The sequence below is a fragment of the Chiloscyllium plagiosum genome, unplaced genomic scaffold (genome assembly GCF_037043375.1).
Source record: "Chiloscyllium plagiosum isolate Xiang-an unplaced genomic scaffold, Cpla_swu_hap1 HiC_scaffold_38, whole genome shotgun sequence".
In the NCBI taxonomy this organism is placed as follows: Eukaryota; Metazoa; Chordata; class Chondrichthyes; order Orectolobiformes; family Hemiscylliidae; genus Chiloscyllium; species Chiloscyllium plagiosum.
In genome coordinates, this window is record NW_028270176.1 from 7,311,023 (window position 1) to 7,326,148 (window position 15,126).

Below are 15,126 nucleotides of genomic sequence, written 5' to 3' on the forward strand. Positions count from 1 at the left end.
GGAATGCCCTGCCAGTAGCAGTGGTGGACTCTCCTTCATTATGGGTGTTTAAGCGGGCATTGGATAGCCATATAAAGGATAGTGGGCTAGTGTAGGTTAGGTGGGCTTGGATCGGCGCAACATCGAGGGCCGAAGGGCCTGTACTGCGCTGTATTCTTCTATGTTCTATGTTATATGTTCTAAATCTTCAAGGATGAGGGTGAAGAGCCAGAGGTGGTGGTACATGTCAGCACAAATGATGTCCGGAAGAAGAAGAGGAACATACTACAGCAAGACTTCGGAGAACTAGGAAGAAGGCTGAAAAGCAGGACGTTCATGGTGGTTTGCTTCCAGTTCCTCGGGCTCGTGTGGCCAGAAACAGGGAGATAACGTGTGGATTTGAACGTGTGGTTGGGGAACTGGTGCAGGAAGCAAGGTTTTAAGTTCTTGGATCACTGGGGTATATTTTGTGGTAAGCATAAATTCTACAAGAGAGACGGTTTGCACCTTAATAGGTTAGGGACCAGCATTCTGGCAGGCAGGTTTTCTTCTGCAACACTGCTACATTTAAACTAAGTAGTGGGGTGGGGGGAACAAACTGGATGTTTAAAAAGGAAATTGAAGGGAAAGTTAGAACAAGAGAAGTCAAGAAAGACAACTGTACCAATGAGGCAGAAAACTCGGAAAGGGATCATGCTGTAAGGTTGAGTGAAATAGGGGTTGATGGGAAGGGTGAGAGCAATAACAATTAAAAAATACTATACATGAATGCACGAAGCATTAGACATAAGATGGATGAGTTTGAGGCTCTTTTGGAAATTGGCAGATACGATATTGTGGGGATAACTGAGACGTAGCTTCAAGTGGACATGGCCTGGGAAATGAATATTCAAGGCTACACGTGCTATCGTAAGGACAGACTGACGGGCAGAGGGGGTGGGGTGGCCTTGTTGGTAAGGGAGGATATTCAGTCCCTTGCGCGGGGGGGACCTAGAGTCAGGGGATGTAGAGTCAGTGTGGATAGAGCTGCGAAATACTAAGGGTAAAAAGACCCTCTTGGGAGTCATCTACAGGCCCCCAAACAGTAGTCTGGATGTCGGATGTAAGTTGAATCAGGAGCTGAAATTGGCCTGTCGCAAAGATGTTACTACAGTTGTTATGGGGGATTTTGTTGAAACTTTATTGCTGGAACAGCACAGCAGGTCAGGCAGCATCCAGGGAACAGGAGATTCGACGTTTCGGGCACAGGCCCTTCTTCAGGAATTCCTGAAGAAGGGCCTGTGCCCGAAACATCGAATCTCCTGTTCCCTGGATGCTGCCTGACCTGCTGTGCTGTTCCAGCAATAAAGTTTCAACTTTGATCTCCAGCATCTGCAGACCTCACTTTCTCCTTATGGGGGATTTTAACATGCAGGTAGACTGGGAGAATCAGGATAGTATTGGGCCTCAAGAAAGAGACTTTGTGGAGTGCCTCAGAGATGGATTCTTAGAGCAGCTGGTGCTGGAGCCGACCAGGGAGAGGCATTTCTGGATCTGGTATTGTGTAACGAACCAGAATTGGTCAGAGACCTGGAAGTGAAGGAGCCATTGGGAAGTTGTGACCATGATACATTAAGCTTCAATCTGCAATTTGAGAGGGAGAGGGTACAGTCGGAAGTGACAGTACTTCTGTTGAATAAAGGGAATTATGGAGCTATGAGGGAGGAGCTGGCCAAAGTTCAATGGTGCAATACCTTAGCAGGGATGACCGTGGAGGAACAATGGCGGATATTTCTGTGTATAATGCAGAAGTTGCAGGATCAGTTCATTCCTAAAAGGAAGAAGGATCCCAGGAGGAGGCATGGGCGGCCATTGCTGACGAGGGAAGTAAAGAAACATATAAAGTTAAAAGAGAAAAAATATAACATAGCAAAGATAAGTGGGAAAACTGAGGACTGGGAAGCTTTTAAAGAGCAACAGAGGATTACTAAGAAGGAATTACGCAGGGGAAAAATGAAGTACGAAGGTAAACTGGCCAATAATATAAAGGAGGATAGTAAAAGCTTTTTTAGGTATGTGCAAGGCAAAAAAAATGGTTAGGACAAAAATTGGGCCCTTGAAGACAGAAATAGTGGAATATATTACTGGGAACAAAGAAATGGCAGAGGAATTAAATGGGTACTTCAGATCTGTGTTCACTGGGGAAGACACAAGCAATCTCCCTGAGGTAACAGTGGCTGAAGGACCTGAACTTAAGGGAATTTATATTTGCCAGGATTTGGTGTTGGAGAGACTGTTAGGTCTGAAGGTTGATAAGTCCCCGGGGCCTGATGGTCTACATCCCAGGGTACTGAAGGAGGTGGCTCGGGAAATCGTGGATGCGTTGGTGATTATTTTCCAGAGTTCGATAGATTCGTGGTCGGTTCCTGAGGATTGGAGGGTGGCTAATGTTATACCACTTTTTAAGAAAGGTGGGAGAGAGAAAGCAGGAAATTATAGACCAGTTAGTCTGACCTCAGTGGTGGGAAAGATGCTGGAGTCTATTATAAAGGATGAAATTACTGCACATCTGGATAGTAGTAACAGGATAGGACAGAGTCAGCATGGATTTATGAAGGGGAAATCATGCTTGACTAATCTTCTTGAATTTTTTGAGGATGTAACTCTGAAGTTGGACGAGGGAGATCCAGTAGATGTAGTGTACCTGGACTTTCAGAAAGCTTTTGATAAAGTCCCACACAGGAGGTTAGTGAGTAAAATTAGGGTGCATGGTATTGGGGGCAAAGTACTAGGTTGGATTTAAAATTGGTTGGCTAATAGGAAACAAAGGATAGTGATAAACGGCTCAATTTCGGAATGGCAGTGGGGTACCGCAGGGATCCGTGCTGGGACCGCAGCTTTTTACAATATATGTGAATGATATAGAAGATGGTATCAGCAATAACATTAGCAACTTTGCTGATGATACAAAGCTGGGTGGCAGGGTGAAATGTGATGAGGATGTTAGGAGATTACAGGGTGACCTGGACAAGTTAGGTGAGTGGGCAGATGCATGGCAGATACAGTTTAATGTGGATAAATGTATGGTTATCCACTTTGGTGGCAAGAACAGGAAGGCAGATTACTACCTCAATGGAATCAATTTAGGTAAAGGGGCAGTACAGAGAGATCTGGGTGTTCTTGTACACCAGTCAATGAAGGCAAGCATGCAGGTACAGCAGGTAGTGAAGAAGGCTAATAGCATGTTGGCCTTCATAACAAGAGGAATTGAGTATAGAAGCAAAGAGGTGCTTCTGCAGCTGTACAGGGCCCTGGTGAGACCACACCTGGAGTACTGTGTGCAGTTCTGGTCTCCAAATTTGAGGAAAGACATTCTGGCTATTGAGGGAGTGCAGCGTAGGTTCACGAGGTCAATTCCTGAAATGGCGGGATTACCTTACACTGAAAGACTGATCGACTGGGCTTGTATATCCTTGAGTTTAGAAGACTGAAAGGGGATCTGATTGAGACGGTATAAGATTATGAAAGGATTGGGCACTCTGGCAGCAGGAAACATGTTTCCCCTGATGGGTGAGTGCCGAACCAGAGGACACAGCTTAAAAATATGGGGTAGACCATTTAGGACAGAGATGAGGAGAAACTTCTTCACCCAGAGAGTGGTGGCTGTGTGGAATGCTCTGCCCCAGAGGGCAGTGAATGCCCAGTCTCTGGATTCATTTAAGAAAGAGTTGGATAGAGCTCTCAAGGATAGTGGAATCAAGGGTTATGGGGATAAGGCAGGAACAGGATACTGATTAGGAATGATCAGCCATGATCATATTAAATGTCGGTGCAGGCTCGAAGGGCTGAATGGCCTACTCCTGCACCTATTGTCTATTGTCTACCTGGAATATCCCTACTTCCCTTCTTGTACAGGGGGACAACATGAGCAAACTTCCAATCCTCTGGCACCTCACCTGTATTTAAGGATGCCACAAAGCCATCTGTCAGGGCCCTAGCTATTTCCTCTCTCGCCTCCCCCAGCAACCTGGAATAGATCCCATCCGGTCCTGGTGATTTGTCCACCTTAATAACCTCTAACCTACCCAACACATCTTCCCTACGTATGTCAACGTGATCCAGACTAATCAAACTTCTATCTCTAATCTCAACATTCATCATGTTCTTCTCCTCAGTGAACACTGATGCAAAGTAATCATTCAGAATCTCACCCATTCTCTCAGGTTCGACACACAGCCTTCCTTCATTATCCTTTAGTGGACCAATCCTTTCTCTCGTTACCCATTTGCTTCTTATGTAAGAATAAAATGCTTTGGGATTCTCCTTAATTCTGCTCGCTAGAGTTATTTCATGATCCCTTTTAACCTGCCTGATTCCTCGTTTAAGAGTTGTCCTACTCTTCCGATATTCTTCCAGAGCCTGTTCTTTTCTTAGTTGCCTAGACCTTATGTATGCTTGTAACCAAGCCTCTCCTGATCTTATACACTCCCATAAGATCTCCCCTCAGTCTCCTACACTCTAAAGAAAGTGTCCTTGCTTGTCCTACCTCTCCCTATAACTCAGACCACTGAGTCCTGGCAACGTCCTTGTAAATTTCTTCAGCACTCTTTCCAGTTTAATAACATCCTTCCTGTAGCAAGGTGACCAAAACTGAACACAATACTCCAAGTACAATTTTGTCAATGTCCTGTACAACTGCAACATACCTTCCCAACTTTGATACTCAATGCCCTGACTGATGAAGGCCATTGTGTCAAAAGCCTTCCTCACTGTCCTTTCAACCTGTGACTCCACTTTCAGAGAACTGTGAGCCTGAACTCCAAGGTCTCTCTGTTCCACTACACTTCTTATGGCTCTACTATTCAGCATGAAACTCCTACCTTGATGTGACTTTCCAAAAGGCAAGACCTCCTACTGATCTATATTAAACTCCATTTGCCATTTCTCGGCCCACTTCCTGAGCTGAGCAAGGTCCTGCTGCAATTTTTGATAACCGTCCTCACTGTGCATGGTGCCCCTATTTTCGTGTCATCAGCAAACGTACTAATCATGCCTTGTACATTCTCGTCCAAATCATTAATATAAACGACAAACAGCAGAGAATGATTCCCATTATTATAAAAGAGGACCAGACGGGTTTTATCAAGGCCCGCAGCTCCTCCAATAATATCAGGCTGGTGGTGAATATAGTGCAAATATATCAGCAGGGAACCATTCCGGGTTTGGTGACCTCACTTGCTCAGAAGAGAAGTGCTCGTCAGTCCATTGTGTCTATTAGGGAAACAACTGGCAATGTCACTCCTGAACTGAGGAAGATCAATGCCAGATTCCGGGAGATCTGTGCAGAGTTATACCACTTGGAGGGCTGTGGGAATGGGGAAGCGAGAATGAAATCCCTTTTTGAAAATTTGGACCTCCGTGGTATAAATGCAGACCAGGCCTTCCTTTTAAATGCACCTCTGACAGTACAGGAGGAGGAGGAGCTGGGAAGGCTGCTCCAAGGTGGTGAGGCACCTGGCCCAGATGGATTCCCGAGTCAATTTTGCAAGGAGTTGATGCACGTGTTAGCTGGACTACTGCTGGAGATATAGTCATTCATATAGCCAGGACTGTCTTCCGCCCTCTCTTAGGGAGGCTAATCTCTCCTTATCTTAAAGAAAGGGAAAGACCCCCATTGTAACCCGGGCTCCACTGTTAATCCAGGCTCCATTGTAAACCGGGCCCCACTGTAAACTGGGCTCCATTGTAAACAGGGGCCCATTGTAAACCAGGCCTCATTGTAAACCGGGTCACATTGTATACCGGGCTCCAATATACACAGAGCCTCACTGTAAACTGGGCTCCATTGTATACAGGGCCATACTGTAAATTAGGCCCCACTGTAAACCATGTCACATTGTAAATTGGGCCCCACTGTAAACCGGGCTCCATTGTCATCCAAAAACCATTGTAAACCGGGCTGCATTGTAAACCAGATTCCACTATAAACCGGGCCGCACTGTAAACCGGGGACCCACTGTAAACCGGGCTCCATTGTAAACCAGGCCCCACTGTAATTCGGGTGCCATTGTAATCTGTGCTCCACTGTAAACCGGGCTTCATTGATAAATCGGGACTCACTGTCAAAAGGGCCCAATTGTAAACCAGGCTCCTTTGTTAACCGGCCTCCAGTATAAACCGGGCTCCATTGTAAGCCAGGTTCCATTGTAATCTGGGCTCCACTGTAAACTGGGCTCCATTGTAAACCGGGGACCCACTGTAAACCGGCCTCCACTGTAAACCAGGCTCCATTGTAAATCGGGCCCCACTGTAATTCGGGCTCCATTGTAAACCAGGCCCCACTGTAAACTGGGCCATATTATAACCCAAGCTCCATTGCAAACCTGGCTGAATTGTAAACCAAGCCCCATTGTAAACTGGGAACCATTGGAAACCAGGCCACATTGTAAACTGGATCACATTGTAAACCCAGCTCGACTAAACAATGGAGTCACTGTAAACCTGACTCCATTATAACCTGGGCCCCATTGTAAACTGTGTTCCATTGTAAACTGTGTTCCATTGTATACCAGGCTCCATGGTAAACCTTCCCCATTGTAAGCCCAGTTCCATTGTTAACTGGCCATAAAAGTAACGGGGCATCATTGTAATCTCAGGCGCATGGTTTCCTGGCCTCCATTGTAAACTGGGCCCCATTGTAAACCAGGCCCCATTGTAAACCAGGCCCCATTGTAAACCAGGCCGCATTGTAAAACGGACACCATTGTAAACTGGGCACCATTGTAAACCGGGCACCATTGTAAACCGGGCCCCATTGTAAACCGGGCCCCATTGTAAACCAGGCCCCATTGTAAAACGGACACCATTGTAAACTGGGCACCATTGTAAACCGGGCACCATTGTAAACCGGGCCCCATTGTAAACCAGGCCCCATTGTAAACCGGGCCCCATTGTAAACCGGGCCCCATTGTAAACCAGGCCCCATTGTAAACCGGGCCCCATTGTAAACCAGGCCCCATTGTAAACCGGGCCCCATTGTAAACCAGGCCCCATTGTAAACTGGGCACCATTGTAAACCGGGCCCCATTGTAAACCGGGCCCCATTGTAAACCGGGCCCCATTGTAAACCAGGCCCCATTGTAAAACGGACACCATTGTAAACTGGGCACCATTGTAAACCAGGCCCCATTGTAAACCGGGCCCCATTGTAAACCGGGCCCCATTGTAAACCGGGCCCCATTGTAAACCAGGCCCCATTGTAAACCGGGCCCCATTGTAAAACGGACACCATTGTAAACCGGGCCCCATTGTAAACCGGGCCCCATTGTAAAACGGACACTATTGTAAACCGGGCCCCATTGTAAAACGGACACCATTGTAAACCGGGCCCCATTGTAAACCGGGCCCCATTGTAAACCAGGCCCCATTGTAAACCGGGCCCCATTGTAAAACGGACACCATTGTAAACCGGGCCCCATTGTAAACCAGGCCCCATTGTAAACCGGGCCCCATTGTAAAACGGACACCATTGTAAACCGGGCCCCATTGTAAACCAGGCCCCATTGTAAACCAGGCCCCATTGTAAAACGGACACCATTGTAAACCGGGCCCCATTGTAAACCGGGCCCCATTGTAAACCAGGCCCCATTGTAAACCGGGCCCCATTGTAAAACGGACACCATTGTAAACCGGGCCCCATTGTAAACCAGGCCCCATTGTAAACCGGGCCCCATTGTAAAACGGACACCATTGTAAACTGGGCCCCATTGTAAACCGGGCCCCATTGTAAACCAGGCCCCATTGTAAACCAGGCCCCATTGTAAACCAGGCCCCATTGTAAACCGGGCCCCATTGTACACCGGGCCCCATTGTAAACCAGGCCCCATTGTAAACCGGGCCCCATTGTAAACCGGGCCCCATTGTAAACCAGGCCCCATTGTAAACCGGGCCCCATTGTAAACCAGGCACCATTGTAAACCAGGCCCCATTGTAAACCAGGCCCCATTGTAAACCGGGCCCCATTGTAAACCAGGCCCCATTGTAAACCGGGCCCCATTGTAAACCAGGCACCATTGTAAACCAGGCCCCATTGTAAACCAGGCCCCATTGTAAACCGGGCCCCATTGTAAACCAGGCCCCATTGTAAACCGGGCCCCATTGTAAACCAGGCCCAATTGTAGCCCAAGTCTCATTGTGAACCGGGCCCCACTATAAGCTGCTCTGCATTGTAAACAGGGCCCGATTGTAAATTGGATTCCAATGTAAACCTGGCTCCCTTGTAAACCGGGCCCTTCTGTAAACTGAGCTCCATTGTAAACAGGGCCCCATTGTAAACTGGGTTCCAATGTAAATTGAGCTCTATTGTAAACAGGGCCCCATTATAAACCGGGCTCTAATGTAAACCAGGTCCCATTGTAAACAGGGCCCTTCTGTAAACTGAGCTCCATTGTAAACAGGGCCCGATTGTAAATTGGGTTCCAATGTAAACCAGGCCACACTGTAAACCGGGCTCCACAGTAAATTCAGCTCTATTGTAAACAAAGCCCCATTGTAAACTGGGCTCTAATGTAAACCAGGTCCCATTGTAAACAGGGCCACTTTGTAAATGGTCCCCATTTTTATCCAGGCTCCACTGTAAACTGGGCTCCATTGCAAACAGGGCCCCATTGTAAAACAGGCCTCATTGTAAACCAGGTCACTTTGGAGAGCGGGCTCCATTACACACAGTGTCCCACTGTAAACTGGGCACCATTGTATATAGGGCCACATTGTTAACTAGGCCCTACTGTAAACTGTGTCATACTGTAAACTGGGCATCACTGTAAACCGGGCTCTATTGTACACCGGGCCTCATTGTCACCCAGGACTCATTGTTGACTGGGACCCATTGTAAACCGGGCCCCACTGTAAACCAGGCCCCATTGTAAACCAGGCCCCATTGTAAACCAGGCCCCATTATAAAGTAAAAGCCTCCGAGAAAAACAAATGGAAATGGAGGCGGGGTCCCTGACAACATACCTCCAGAAAGTCCGTTGGGCAGGATGTTGTGGAATTGGAAAAATAATACTTGTACAAGGGTAAAAAGGTTGCAAAAAGATGATTAAATATTGTTGCTTTGTATGGACTAAGGAATCCATTCTTCGTCCCGCCGTCTTCTGGCCAAAGTACGGGTCGGACGAAGACTGTGTTTGTAAATATTTGAATTTATATTTCAACAGAAAACAGCCTTTCAGTCAGGAGGGATCAGATTACGTTTCGTGTTGGAAGGACGAGTAGCTTCGTAACTAAATCATGGCCAGACATCCAAATAAAATTCAGCAAATAGGTGGGCGGAGTGAGAAATCACTTGAGGAATTATTAAGAGAGGCACAGAAAGTGTTTGTAAAGAGAGAGGATGAGAAGCAAAAAAACAGAAGGCGAAAATGATGGTAACCACGATTGACGAAGTAGTCAAGAAAAGAATTGAACCGGTGACTAGCAACTGGAGTGGAGGGTGGCAGCACGTAGACCATAGAGGAAGGGGTAAAGGATGAGGAGGACCTTCCGTAGGGTCCTGGTGACAGGGACAAGGACAGAGGTGGGGACCCCAACAAGCAGGGTGTTACATCCAGAAAAAGATTCAAAAGATAGAGGGGTGGAGCAAGAAGACGCTAGAGTTGTTGTTGCGGGAAGCTCAGAAAGTGTCTGTGTGTGTGAGAGAGAGAGAGAGAGAAAAAAGAGTTGGACAGCTAATACAAAGTTTAACCCTTTGTGATTCAGTTTGAATGCACATTTGTTTGTTGGTGATTGAATGTTCCCTGGAGTTTGAGTTCCGGGACTGTTTTGAATCTGATTTCTATTATGGAAATTTAACATGATTTCTTTTAAGGTTAAGGATTTTACAGTGATTATAAAATGTTAACTCCCATTCTTTTTACAGGTCATGACTGCCTTACTATCAGTTTCTAACTAATCTCTTTTATCCTGACATAAAAGCAATTTCAAATCAGCTTAATGCGGAGGAAAACAACATGATCACCTTTTTTTGTGTTTTCAGACTCATTTGTTTTCACTTAATTTTAAGCCGTAGCTTTAGTCAGAAAGTTCTCTCCCTCAATGAGAGTTGAAGTTTCAGTTCAACATTAGATTGTAATAAATCAATCCTATGGTTAATATCTGTGACCCTGGATTGGGCCACTGTTCATGCATTAGAAGTTTTTTTTTAACTTGAATAGACAAATCCTTTTAAGACAGCTCTGGTTATTTCACGACCGAGAGCATTGAAATTGAGCAATGACTGGTCAGGACTACTTAAGAAAACTAATTTTGGATTTAAATTAAGGGGCTAAAATCAGGTAATAATAGTGGATTTCAAAGTTGGGAACTGTATGCATTTTACATTTTAAATATTAAATACTGAATAAATGAATTTATAATATATAAATATATATTTACAAGTAAGATGTATAGATAGAAACAGGCTTTAAAGTTAGACAAGCATAAATTGATAAATTGGTATTTGAAGCGAAAGGGAGCAAGAAATATTGCAATACTTCTTAAAAAAAAATCAAGGTCTAAGCAAAACATTGGGTGATGAAGAATGGCCATGAGGTGGCCCTAAAGCTGTTCAATTGGTCACATCGGCTCAGCAATTAACCTGGCCACGTAACATGGGAGCAGGAACGAGAGAGTTAATTGGACTAGGGCAACAGTTTTGTGATGAGAGGCACGAAGAATCAGCTTTGCGCTCATGGCAAGATACTGCCACCAAATTGGGGGTTGAATTAACCGCAAATGGTGCTATGGAATCTGTTGAGGTTTTTAAAATTGAACGTGCTCGAGCAAAACAATTACAGAAACAGAATGAGAAGTCACAAGTGACTGGTAAACAAACAGAACTGCGCAATTACAGTTTCTAAAATGTTTTAGTCACTTGTTGCATTTCCACCCTGAATTACTTTATTTATATAATATATAATTAATAATTAATATTTATAATAATTCAATAGTATCAGCCTGACTCAATATTAATTGGCAGGATTGCTTCACACTCTCTCAGTGACTCGTCATATTGATTCATAGCTAATTTAAAACATGACTGCATTAAGTCATTGTTAATTAAAGAATGGAAAGCTACATTACTGGCCAGAGTGTGTGCAGGCAGTGGCAGCAACAGGCTTATTGGTAGAGGAGAGTCGGAAACTTACTTTTGGGGGAGCCTTAATAGTCATCACCCCACATCAGGTATGGACCATATTAAATCAGAAAGCAGGGCGGTGGCTTACAGACTCTAGAATTCTAAAATATGAAGCAATTCTAATAGAGAGGGATGACCTTATATTGATCATAGACATTTGTCTTAATCCAGCTACTTTTCTCTGGAAAGGGGAGGATGAAGCTCCCTCAGACCCAGAACATGACTGCCTTGACATTATAGAATATCAGACTAAAGTAAGAATGGACCTTAGAGATATCCCTTTACATGCAGGGGCCAGGCTGTTCATTGATGGGTCCCCCAGAGTGATTGAAGGTAAAAGACACAACGGATATGCAGTAGTGGATGGAATAGAGGGGAGTGTTGTTTTTTTTTCTGAACAACTCCAGGGTGTTGGTCGACACCGCGTGCTCCTTCTCCAAGGACACCCGGGCTCTACACTCCTGGTTATATATATATATTTTTTTTTTCTCCTTTATTAGCACCCATGGTGTGTGTGTGTGCATGTCTGAGACACAGTGAAGGACACAAAGTGCACGAATCTTTATTCAATTTCCACCACCAGGAAGATAGGAAAACACCCGGGTGGCCAGTGACAAACACTGCCCTTCACATCAAAGGGCAGTGCTGTGTGATCAAAACAGTGAAGGGGAGGGTAGGGGCTAAATCAAAATAGAGTTGGAGGGAGAAATGATGCACTCCACTCCCTGCGGCGCCCACCTCTCCCTGAACAACTCCAGGGTGTTGGTGGACACCGCGTGCTCCTTCTCCAAGGACACCCGGGCTCTAACGTAACCGCGGAAGAGGGGCAGGCAGTCGGCCCTAACGACCCCCTCCACGGCCCGCTTCCTGGACCTGTTAATGGCCAGTTTGGCCAGGCCCAGGAGCAGACCCACGAGGAGGTCTTCACACCTGTCTTCCTTCCTCCGTACCGGGTGCCCAAAGATCAGGAGCGTGGGACTGAAGTGCAGCCAAAAACAGAGGAGAAGGTTTTTAAGGAAATCAAAAAGGGAGTGCAAACGCCCACACCCCATATATACATGGTCCATGGATTCCACAGCGCCACAGAACAAGCAGTTGGGCTGGGAGTCCGTGAACCACCGCAATCTGCGGTTGCAGGGGACTGCTGCGTGCAGCACCCTCCACCCCAGATCCCCGCGAGAAAGGGGGAGGACTCCCGCGTAGAGAGCCCTCCACTGGGGATCCCCACCGCCCGGTGGCAAATGGGCACGCCAAGGCGTGTCCAGACGGTGGATGAGGGAGAAGAGGTGGACGGTGTGCAGCAGCTGTCTATACAGGGCTTTCGTTTTCACCTCCTTAAACGAAACAAAATTAAAATTTCGGAGGCGGCTCAGGTTGTGGGGCACAGGCTCCCGCGGGAAGTATGGGAGCTTGGGGCCAATGTGAAATTCCGTCCGGGCTGGGGTGAGCGCGGACGGGATCCCACCGCACACCTGAGCGTCCTCCAACTGGTGCACTATGTCGGGTCCGAGCACCGCCGTTTTAAGGCGTCGGATGGCGGTGGCCACGTACCGGACGTCTACCGCTGCCCTGCTGGCTATGTCCTGCGGCAGCGTCCAGCCCAGGCCCCCGGCACCCAGCACGTCCCCGACCCTGGTCACAGGGGAGTGTTGTTGAGGCGAGTTGACTACCCAATGATTGGTCGACACTGACTTGTGAACTTTATGCACGAGGAATGGCCATTAAGGCCTTGGAAGGCAAAGAAGGAACTGCATCCCCAGATTCGAAGTCTGCCTTCGGGGTGGCACACACATTTGGGAAGATATGGCAGGAGTGGGGACTGATAAACAGTAGGGGTAAAGAACTAGCTCATGAGGAATTGGTAAAGCAAGTATTGGAATCCCTTTAGTTGCCAAAGGAAATAACAATAGTCCACATAAATGGACATCAGCAGGGAAATGATCCCGAAGCAAAGGGAAATAGATTGGCGGATGAAGTCGCTAAGGAGGAGCTCTGAACCCCCAGCCCGCTACAATATAGATTTTGGTACCGATGGTGCAGGAACCTGGGGGCAGATCGATATTTAGCGCTAAGGAAGAGAGAGAGTTAGAAGAACTCGGAGGATTACAGACAGTAGAGGGGCGCTGGATGCTACCCGATGGCCGGGAGATGCTAAATAAGATGATGATGCGAGAAATTATGACACCAGGGGAGTCACTGGGGAGTGCAAGCTATGTGTGATTTGGTCTTAAGGAAGTATGGATGCAAAGTAAGTATACGATAGCTCAACAGATATGTGAGGGATGTATAAGATGCAAGAAAATCAGCAAGAAGGAAACAAGTCCCAGGAGGGAGAGAACCTGGGCTCCGACCATTTCAGAGCATTCAGGTAGATTATCCCGAATTACCCCGAGTGGGGAGACTGAGGTATATGCTGGTAATGGTTGATCACCGATCTGGATGGGTGGAGGCGTACCCTTTAGCCACTGCCACCGCAAGTGGAGTGTCCAAGATAATACTTGAACACATAATCCCCAGATACGGGATAGTGGAATGCATAGATTCGGATCATTTTACTTCCAGGGTAGTCCAGGGAGTAATGAAGGGTTAGGGATCTCCTGGGAGTTCCACACCCCTTGGCACCCACCTTCATCAGGAAAGGTTGAGAGAATGAACCAGACACTCAAGAAGCAGTTATCTAAATTAGTAGTAGAAACCAGACTCCCTTGGACTAAGTGTTTACCTATAGCCCTTTTGCGAGTGCGAATGGCCCCAAGGAAAGATATGGAGCTGTCCCCTTATGGGATATTGTTTGGCCTGCTCTATCTGGGAATGAAAGGGGAACTGCCAACCCTGGAGACTAAAGATCTGTTCTTAAAGAAGTATATCCTGGGCTTGTCCTCCACTTTGTCTTTTCTTAGGAGACAAGGATTACAGGCACAGACTCCGCCTCTTGAATTCGCCATTCATCCCATCCAGCCAGGAGATTGGGTCCTAATTAAGTCATGGACAGAAACTAAATTGCAACCGGATTGGGAGGGACCGTACCAGGCTCTTCTGACACTGAAACGGTGATACACACGTAGAACATAGAACATAGAAGAATACAACGCAGTACAGGCCCTTCGACCCTCGATGTTGCGCCGATCCAAGCCCACCTAACCTACACTAGCCCACTATCCTCCATATGCCTATCCAATGCCCGCTTAAATGCCCTTAAAGAGGGAGAGTCCACCACTGCTACTGGCAGGGCATTCCATGAACTCATGACTCGCTGAGTAAAGAACCTACCCCTAACATCTGTCCTGTACCTACAACCCCTTAATTTAAAGCTATGCCCCCTTGTAATAGCTGACTCCATACGTGGAAACAGGTTCTCTTGGTCAACCCTATCTAAACCCCTAATCATCTTGTACACCTCTATCAAGTCACCCCAAACCTTCTTTTCTCCAATGAAAACAACCCCAAGTGCCTCAGCCTTTCCTCATACGATCTTTCTACCATACCAGGCAACATCCTGGTAAACCGCCTCTGCACCCGTTCCAGTGCCTCCACATCCTTCCTATAGTATGGCGACCAAAACTGCACACAATACTCCAGATGCGGCCACACCAGAGTCTTATACAACTGCAACATGACCTCAGGACTCCGGAACTCAATTCCTCTACCAATAAAAGCCAGTACGCCATATGCCTTCTTCACCGCACTATTTACCTGGGTGGCAACTTTCAACAATCTGTGTACATGGACACCAAGATCCCTCTGCTCATCCACACTACCAAGTATCCGACCATTAGCCCAGTACCCCATCTTTTTATTACTCTTACCAAAGTGAATCACCTCACACTTAGCTACATTGAACTCCATTTGCCACCTTTCTGCCCAGTTCTGCAGCTTATCTATATCCCGCTTTAACCTGCCACATCCTTCCTCACTGTCAACAACTCCTCCGACTTTCGTATCATCTGCAAACTTGCTCACCCAACCTTCTAACCCCTCCTCCAGGTCATTTA

At 46.7% G+C, this 15,126-nt stretch overlaps 1 long non-coding RNA gene across 1 annotated transcript in view; it reads left to right on the forward strand.

Annotated features, from left to right (window-relative positions):
* Positions 1-14,576, forward strand: part of LOC148138981 (uncharacterized) — a 42,662-nt gene extending 28,086 nt beyond the window's left edge. Inside the window, exon 3 of the long non-coding RNA XR_015753680.1 lies at positions 14,035-14,576. This is a non-coding gene — a long non-coding RNA (uncharacterized LOC148138981). The remainder of the gene's footprint in view (positions 1-14,034) is intronic.
* The last annotated feature ends 550 nt before the right edge of the window (positions 14,577-15,126 follow it).